Source organism: Hipposideros armiger, unplaced genomic scaffold (assembly GCF_001890085.2).
Source record: "Hipposideros armiger isolate ML-2016 unplaced genomic scaffold, ASM189008v1 scaffold_221, whole genome shotgun sequence".
Classification (NCBI taxonomy): domain Eukaryota; kingdom Metazoa; phylum Chordata; class Mammalia; order Chiroptera; family Hipposideridae; genus Hipposideros; species Hipposideros armiger.
Window position 1 is genome coordinate 2,298,755 of NW_017731571.1, and position 9,881 is coordinate 2,308,635.

The following is a 9,881-nucleotide window of genomic DNA, read 5'->3' on the forward strand; positions in this document are numbered from 1 at the left end:
CAGGACAGCTTGAAAATGGATCCAGGGCTCTTGAATCTGCCTTTCCAGTGTTTTGAAAAGCCTAACATATAATTAGAGGGAGGTCTTTGTGCCTATCCTCCAAAGCCTTTAGAAAACCCCACACAGGCCAGAGCTCTGTTCACTGCTTAGCAGGGACCAAGAGGTAAAACTGAGGGAAAAGGAGATAACGTTGTGTGCTCCCTCCAACGGCCCCAGCCGACTCTTCAGGCCCCCAGGGGAAACCTCAGGGGACGCAAGCTCACACTTTGCTGTAACTTCAGCTCCGGGAAAGTGCCAAGGGCCTGGGAGCCTTTCCTTTGATCCTGCCGTTAGGAATCCAGAGGTCCTGGCCCTCTCCTTCCAGTCTTTCCCCAGGAAGGGCAGACACAGAGCCACAGAAGAGTTGCTGGCTCCTCCTGAAGACGGGGACAAAAGCTGACCTGGGTCGGAGGCCCAGCTCTGCATCTACTGCTTATCTAAATTGGAGCAATTCACTCTTAACTTGTTATCTCATCCATAGTGTGAATGATGTTAAGGCCCATCATACATCTCATAGAGGTTTTCTGAGGATCATAGGTGATTTAAATAACTCTGCACACAATAAAGCATTAGATAAATGTTAGTATTGCCATTCATAGTAATAATAAATAAAATATTAAAATTTGGGGGTATCATTCATACATCTAATCACAATAACACCTATTCCATTAACATCTGCCATTATAACAACCTCTCTTAACAGGGTCTCAGTCTCCCCATAGACTATCTTTTCTTAACCTCACAGAGTGGGACACTTTTTTATGTATTTCTCTTGCCCACACAAGACATGCATTGCTTCCTGAGGATTATTTTACCCTCTCTGTCCCACTTCCTAAAATTTCCTCCACAGAGTCACGCCTTGGACTGCAGGGCAGAGTTCGGTACAATCAAGGTGCACCTCATCCCACCCCAAGTCACCCTGCAGCTGAGGCAGTTCCCTCCTCAGCCAGCTGGCTATCAACTCACTTCCAGCATCACCTGTGGCACGTGGTCCCATGATGCACAGGCGTTACACGAGCAAAGGTTCTGTGACCCAGCAGATTTGGGAAAAGCTGGGCAAAGTTAATACAGTTTCGGTTTGCTTTGTCAACTGTGAGACTTTCAGACTTTAACATGCTAATGTACTTGACAAATTTCCAAGTGTGTGTGTGGGGGTTGCAGTGTGTCGTTTCCCAAGTCTGCTTGGCCATGGAACCCTTCTTCCCAGCACAGTGTCTCGCTGGGTCAGTGTGCTGTGGAGTATTGCCTTGGCCATCATTTGGGACCTGCACACTGACATGTCCCCTGCAAGGCATCCCAGCCCGAGGACAGGTCAACTTGCCTGACACATTTGTCGTTGATGTCTCCTCCACCCCCACGGGAGTGCTTCTCCCATCTGTCAGAATCACCCTTCTTACCGTCTGCCAGATAGAATCCCACCACGCAGGGAGGTGTCCTCCCACACACTGACTTCCCGGAGCTGCTCGTCTTGCAGTGCCATCAGCTCATAGGCCGAGGCAGAGTCCTTCATCTTCCTGCCTCCACTGTCACACATGTGCAATCACAAAGACCAGCAGGGAGAGTCCGCCTTGGCCAAAGTCAGCAGAAATGACAAGGATGGCGTGGCTAGGCCCAGGGATACAAACAGCATCAAGTCCACAAGTCCCTCCAGCACCACCTTCCAATCTGCCAGGGGGTCCAGGCCTCAGGATTCCTCGGTGGCCCTGGAGGCCACCCCAGAGGAGCCCCAGTTCTTAACAAACAGGAAGATATTTATAGGCATTCCTAACTTTATTGTACTGTGCAGATGGTTTGTTTTCATCAACATTGAGGCAACACCCTCCACCAGTGAAAAGATTACAACTCACTGCAGGCTCAGATGATGGTTAGCATTTTTTAGCAATAAAATATTTTTAAATTAAGGTATGTACATTTTTTTTTAGACATAATGCTATTGCATACTTAATAGACTAGAGTATAGTGGAAACATAACTTTGATATGTACTGGAAAACCAAAAAAATTTGTGTGACTCTTGATTGCAGTTGTCTGGAACTGAACCTGCAATATCTCTGAGGTGCTCCTGTACCATTCCACCACAGGCCAAGCAAGAATGCACATGTCTCCTGGGTGCAGAAAGGGAATTCCCCCTCGCCTTTGAACCCAGTTGAGGAATTTCAGGCTCTCTTGGGGAACTGGTTTTTTTTCTTCAATTTAGTTCTTCACTTCAGCATACAGTCAATCATGGGCTGGCTGTGTGCCAGGCACTCTGCAAGGCCCTGGGGGAGGCAAAGCTGCAAGGAAAAATGTCCCTGGGGAGCATGGCTTGTATTTGGAGGACTTGGGACACACGGCTTCTTTGTTTTACCCTCTGGGATAGAGATTCTAGGAGCAGCCTTAGTTGTTGGGTGAACCAAAGCCTGCTCAGGCAACCAAGGGCCATTGTCCCTGACCTGCTGTGACCCCATGCCCAAAGGGTAAGCTTGCAGTGAGTAGCCTGACTGTCTTCTGCTGATAACCGTGGCAGGGGGCAGAGACCCTGTTCCTGACTTTGCATTTATAACGTAGTAGTATTCTTTTCTTTAGTCCTACATTGAGTAAGCTTTGGCCCCACAAATCTTGGATCTGCCTTTGGTGAGTGAGAGGCACATACTTCTCCAGTTATGTCTCATTCCATGGAAAATTGTTGGACGAGAACTTGATGTAGCATGATAGTAGTGCTTAATTGCAGCTCTCAGCTCCGGTAACGAAGACCGTTTCCTGTGAAGGCACTGGATTTCCTGGATCTGAATCACCGAGATAGCACCAGCGCAGCCATGCACTGTGGGACAACTAAAAACCCCGCTTCTACTGATGGCCTTGATGGCACCCTGAGCTCACCTGGCTGGAGAGCCAAGCCAAGGAACAAGCCACTGTTGTCCTACTTTACCTCATTTTCAGGAAAACGCTAGCGAGCCCCGTGAATCTCCCAACTTGTCACTACCAGTGTATATTTCCCCCAAAATTTATTATTTTTTTCTTGACATCAGTGCAACTTAACATAGAGCTTCTACATCAAGATAAGTAAAAGATGGAGACCTAGGTAATCACCAGTATTCCCACTGACAGGAGGTTCCAGTCCAGTGGCCGGCTGTTGAGTCGCCCAGCTTGGGGGCTATGTCCTTTGGCTCCAGCATTCCTACCAGTTTCCCAGGACTCAGACCCCCTTTGTGTTCTGAAACTTCAAAGCAAACACTTCCTGTCTCAGGAATGTCAGAGCTCCGCTAGATTCCCTTTAAAGTTCTCTACAATCCCAGTCCCCACTTATTGCTTCTAAGATAAAACAGAGTTCTTCATCCTTTTGCTATAAAGGCTTCAGGGCTGGTAACTTATTTGTGCTTTTCCCCATCCCCGTAGGAATAATAATAATAATTTAAAAAGCACATGCTGTTGCCTAACAGAACAGCTGACGAGCTGGAGTTGTGCTCCCCGGTGAGGAACCAGCACAGGGGAGACAGGCGTCTCACATAGAAGGAGGAGGCCCCATAAAAAGGCAAGATGTGAAAAAGCACCCCTGGGGCCAGGCCCCCGTGGTGGGAAACAGATGTGCTTGTGGCCAAAGGAGGAGATTTGTGGGCCCCATCTCTCTCTGTCCCCCCGCACAGGGCAGCCGCCCCAAGCACCAGGCTGGACATGTCCTGGGGAGCCCTGTGTGGAGCCAGCAGCTTGGGCCTGCTGGGAGGGGAACTGTTCCTTCAGTTTTCAGTTACTGCTGGGTGATCGGCAATTTCCGGGGCTTGTGAAGCTACTAAAAATTCTTAATTAAAAAAAAATTCTAAACAGGGAACACAGAAAGGACGTCAGATCCAGAACTTTGAGGGAACAGTTAAGAAAAAGTGGCATAAAAATGTGTCCACCTCTGCTTTGGGGAAAAAAGGAACTGATCATTTTCGCTGTTTCCCATGAAATCCTCTCCCTACCGAAAAATTAAAAGGTTTCCTGTAGGACATCTTTCCCCAGCAACCCGCCACCTGTTGGCTCCTTCACTGAACTGAGGGTCACATTCAGGCCTCCCGCACCCACAGGCCCCTGAGAGGGGTGGGCTTCTTTCCAAGTCACTCCTCAAGAGCCTGGGGCCTGAGCACTGCCCTCTCGCATCATGAGTCCGAGGTCACCACGCATGCCAGCGAGCCCTTGTCACTCCTTGCAGCTGTATCCACATTCAAAAGGCTTCACTCTGGCTCGTGTTGTCTTTCTGATAGGCCATATTTTGATAAGCATGTTGACAGTCTCCTGGTTTTCTCCTAGTGTTAGATTGCTGAGATGGAACCTGGGTCTCAACCTGTCCCAAACCCATTAGGCAACAGTTTTTACGCTGATGCAGTTCATTTCTGACTCGATAGGTAGGTTTGGTGGATCAAGGCCAGACGAGTTTGTTTAATGCACATGACCAACCTCCATCAGAGAGAAAGCCCCTCTGAGCCCCGAGAGGGGCTGACTTCTAGGCCCTGGCTGTCTAACTCCAGAAGCAAAGCTCTAACCACTGCCCTATACTGCTGCTCTCTCAGCTATCACTTCACTTACAAGCACAGCAGAGGGAAGAGAGTTATTTGGAGAGAATCATCAAACGGTAATGCTGGGAGAGATGACTGTGCTTCCAGACCAGCGCCATCCTCATTACACAACTGGAAAGAATGAGTGCCAAATTGGCTCGTTCAAGGCCAGCCAACTTATTAATTGAAGACAGAAGGATAATGTGGAAATCAAACTAGTTTGCCATTCTGTGATGTCTCTGGGCAGAGATTTGATGGGGACGATGTTGGAAGCCATGAGTGAAATTAGGGACTGAGACTTGTAGTATACGGATGGAGCTTTTCCATGCTTTTTCTTTCCCACATGGTGAAAATACTGAGAGTTGACTATGTATAAGCACCCTGTAAAAGTACGGGATTCCTGCATGGCAGGCGCAACAAGTGGGGAGGCTAGTCCCATTAGTAGCCCAGTGACTTGTCACCTTTTGTCTCCTGTAACCCTCCTTTACCTGTTCCACCTGTGAATGCTGAGGTGACAGTTGTCTCATGTTAACTTGAGACTCAGGCACTTATTCATAATAACTGGCCTCCTCATTGGCTTCTGGGTTACCCTCGCCCATGGTAAGTGTGGCCAAAACTTACCAAGGTGTGAGCAAGATACGCCTGGACACTTCCTGTGCCCCCTGTCTGTCATCCTCTGATGGAGGCACACAGGTCCCCTCTTCTGTATTGTTGATACCACGGAGCAGGGCTGGTTAGAGTGAAAGAAGCTCTCTCCATGCTCAGAGAAGAAACACATCCAGTCTGAAAGTAGGTTGAGTCACCTCCCTAATCTTGGACACGGTGTCTGAGGCAGAATCCAGCTTTTTCCTCCTCCTTTAGCTGATCTCAAGCTGCTCATTCCTTAAGGTCAAGGTCAAGTTCTTCCTGTTCTTGTTCCTGGACCCTTTGCTGAATAAGCCAGTTACAGTGAACTGTTCTGGCATTCAGCCTGAGCTAGCCAAAAACTTCTAAATTTTATTCTGTTCATTTTATTTTAGCATTTGATTTTACTTTCGGCATCTACAATCACTACAACCTAAATTTGGAGCTCCCTGATGAACAGAACCTGGCTCGTCTAGTACCTAGTATGTTTTGTACCTACAACAGCTGAGAAAGGTCCTTGGGGACGATCGAGCAGTGACAACAAAACAAACCAATCTGTGCTGTGATTTCTGTGTCTTGAAAGAGGAAGCCAGTGACACAGGTTTATAAAGAGTCTGTCTCACACTAGAACGTCAGCACTTGTAAGGCAAAGAAAGCTTTTAATAGATGAAGTGGTGCTGCATGGGGGCTGGCGAATGGGCGCCAGGCCAAGTGAGGAACAGGAAATGCTTTTTCTCTGCCTCCACTGCAGGTCAAGAAATTGTTCTTGTTACTCTTGCCTGTGGGGAGGAGGATGGCGTGTACTGCCTGATCAGGTCGGAATCCTCTCCCACGGCCTCTGATTGAACTAGGGGCAGGCTGAGCGGGGCTTAAAGCAGCAATAATTCCGCCCTTCCTTAGCCAACTGCCCCGGGGGGGGAATCAAGCCTGTTGCTCAGGCCTTTCAGGCAGGACTTTTATCCCTTTAATCAACAGTGTGGTGATTCTCAATTTCGCTGACATTTGTCAAGAAGACATTTCATACAAGGTCCCAGTTAAGAAAGAATGCTGACTAAGCTTGAGCCACTTCTGGGAACACAGGCAGCTGCATAAAACCCCTGAATGTTCCTGTCCTGTGACCCGAAAGGGTGTCATAGGCTGGGCTCTGGACAGGGGACCACTGAGAGAATGGCATGGGACGTTCACAAGGCGGCCTCTGGTCTTGAATGGCATGTAAAATGGAGCTTTTATTTGGGAGTAAAGGTATCTGGAATATTCCTAATACAGCTAGATTTAAATGGTTTTGACTTTTTGGTGTGCAATGAACCCAGCATGATGTTAGGTGACACTTAACAACTAAAAAAAAAACCCTTATCGCTGCCAGAATGCCATTTAAGAGGCAGGGCTCCTTTGAGCATTCATCCGGAAGACACCGATAGAACCAAACATGGTCAAAAAAGGCTGCTGAAATCTGCATGAAGTCTACAGGGATCGTAAACTAGGTACAGGTGTGTGTGTGTGTGTGTGGAGGGTATATCCCAAGGCCAGGGGATGACATGAAACACACAAGAGAAAATAAATGTAGGAAGGTTTGGTCAGCTGGAGACAGGTGTGACTGTCCAAATGGGATTAGAAAGGTAGAGTGTGTCAAGTTGTGGAATGCTGAATGCTGAGCAAGGGGGCATTTGGGTTTTTTCCCACAGCCGAAGGAAAACCACTGGAGGCTTTGGGGTATGGAATGGAATGACCAGATGGGTGTTTTGGAGAGCTGAGCTGGATGAAGGGCTCAGAGTCTGAAGGCAGAGGGTTAGAGGGCTGCTGCCATGATTCAGGTAAGATGCTGGAACTGCACTGCTGGCCAAGAGGCTGCCCAGCAGGGGACGGAGAAAGCAGGTATTTTGGAGGAAGAATCAGCCTTGTCATGGCCCTTCCTGCCTGGTCAATGTGTTTATTCCTCTTTCCAGTCAACTACACACACCACGGAATGAATTATAAGAGTTTTGACAAACTGTTACTGTAGACTTATTAGTCTTCTGTCTAATCCCTGCAGCTTCCGCATTGTTCATCCTATAAAGCTCAAATGCCTCGGTTTGCCCTCAAGGCCCAGACCAGTGATTTTCACACTTTTTTTTTTTTTTAAGCAGCAGGACTCTTTCTTCAAAGGGGATATCACTCAGAAAACCAAGATGTAAAACAGACAAAAGTAGAGCAGCTCTGCTCAAATCTGCACGTANCAGTCTCTAGCTTGGGGGTCCCTTCCCTAGATTGTAGGCTCCTTGAAGGCAGGAACTCTGTTTGGTTATTATTGAATCTGAAATACTCTGCACATTGTAGATAATAATGACCAGATGGAAAAAATAACAGGAGTTTCTCTATTACCCATAATGCACAACCAGTTTAACTCAAGTAATTCCTTTTGTTATCTTTTCAAAAATTCCCAAGAGAAAAGAGCTAGTATCCTTAGGGAGAAGAACCTGAACTAACAGACATTTGATTGCCATCAAAAGAACGCCTACAAGGGCAAGTCACATAGTGCAGGAGCACCTCAAAACAGGTAAATGTATACAGGTTACAAAGCAGACACATTCTAGCATGACAAATTCTACACATAGGCTTGTAACTATGTCACCAAAATGTAAGCTTCTTATTGGACATGCCTCCACTTCTTTATCTCTTTAAGACTGACCTAGCACAAGGTCCTCTACATAGGGGACAAAGATAAATGGAAGATGAGTAAAAGAAGAATGATTCTTTTCATAAACAGCCAAAGGGATACTCAGAAACGCAAATATGATTAAAGGCAGATCTTTACCAAGAAAATTCTGTTAACTGTAATAAGAAGGTGTTGTAGTGGAAGAAGGAATACAGACGTTGGGATCCAGCTAGCAGAAAGAAGCACCACCTGATGCCCAAGAGGTAGTTTTATCATTTGAAGGTTAACTATGAATTTATTTTAGACCGGGTGGGACAGCATGGTGTTTTGTTAATGATATGTATGGTTTTGTGTGTGTGTGTGTGTGTGTGTGTGTGTGTGTGTGTGTGTTATTTTCATTGATCATGTTGATAGCACAGATATTATTGGTAATGGCCTCCAAAAGTCTCTGGGCTGTATAGAAATCCTAGGTTTGTGCTGGAATATTTTAGAACCAATTAAAATCAATTGAATACCTACTATGTGTCACGTATTGTGTAAGATATTTCCACACACATTATCTGGGCAGGAAACATAGCATAGTGCTTGGAAACACATTTCTGAAGCCAGATAACTGGGATTTGACTACTAATTCTATCACTTACTAGCTGTGAGACCTTGAGCAAGTAACTTAATCTCTCTGAGCCTCAGTCTCCCTATGGTAGGATGGTGAAGAAAAATAGTTTCTACATTAAGCTGTGGTAAGGATTAAATGATACAATATGTGTTAAGTCCTTAACACAGTGCCCGGCACATAGTAAGCTCTCAAAAATATTAAATATTATCATCATCATATTTAATCTATCCTCACAGCATTGCGGTGAGTTTGGTGTGATTACCCCATCTTACCAAAGAGGACGCTCACACTCAAGCTATAAACTCTATAGCCTTTAGGTGCCAAGGGGCCAAAAGTCAAGGACAACTGGGTCAAGTTTATTCCACCAGGAGGCCGACTGGGCCAAAGGCTGTCTTAGGTGCATCTCTAGTCTTGGTTCCAAACTTGTTTTAGAAATAAATGTAATCTCTGCACTGCACCATCCTCACCTCTAAAAGTTAAAATTGTGTGTGTAAGGATCTCCAAGTAGAGGTTCAATAGAAGTGTTAGATTGTTCCTCTCTAACAACAACACCAAAAATGTATTTTTCAAAAATAACATTGCTTTGTTAGGACATATAATAATAGTCACCTTTTTATGTAGTGTCCCTGGTGACTATTCAAAGCCAAACCCGCTATCCTTTCATTGTTTTTTTTTCTTCAAATCAGGAAAGACCTGCAATTTGGCTCTGAAAATTTCCTTAATTTGTAAGAAGAAATATTCCCCTGGAAGTCCAGCTGTTATGACCAAGAAGGAAAAACAAAGCACTAACAAGAAATGACCAGCATTGAAACCACGCGTTTTTCAGAATGAAATTGTTGAATTTATGTCACATCCTTTCTTGGCCACTCTCTAGCTACATCTGCCAAAAGTAACACCAAGTGTTGCTCCAAGCAGAAATCTTCCTAGGTAGTGACACTGATAATGCCTCCCAGTGTAGAGTCTCGGGAAGCATCTGGCTGGGGTGTGAAGGCAGCGATGTGCTGAATCATCCCTCAGGGAAGGGATTTCTTTAAAGCCGCTTCAGACAGAAGAATAGCCACCCTCTGACCTCTGGACAGCTTTCTCTGGCAATTCCCAGAAAGTCTGCTTCCAGAAACCTTTCTTCTTTTGTTTCATCCCCATCAAAAAGCACTTTTAAGAGATGCATTTACCTCTGGGGAAGCTTCAAAGATGCAGGGAAAAAATCATACATATGGTCCATAGAGCCTTGGGAACTTATAATCTAAGACGCAAACACATGTAAAAATGATACATAGACAGGAAGAGGTATTATATCAATACAGGGCCAGACAGTAAATTACAGTATTTATATCTTATCTACCTAAAAAACTTATTCTTTTTCAACTTCCTATGATATATACAATAGTAACCAAAGATAGATATACACATACACATATGTGTATGTATATGTATGTGCACATATATGTGCATGCACACATG

General features: G+C 45.6%; 1 long non-coding RNA gene across 1 annotated transcript in view; it reads right to left on the minus strand.

The window, feature by feature from the left end:
* Positions 1 to 9,443: 9,443 nt before the first annotated feature.
* The window catches only part of LOC109389104 (uncharacterized), a 2,646-nt gene continuing 2,208 nt past the window's right edge, over positions 9,444 to 9,881 (minus strand). Inside the window, exon 3 of the long non-coding RNA XR_002125347.1 lies at positions 9,444 to 9,663. This is a non-coding gene — a long non-coding RNA (uncharacterized LOC109389104). The remainder of the gene's footprint in view (positions 9,664 to 9,881) is intronic.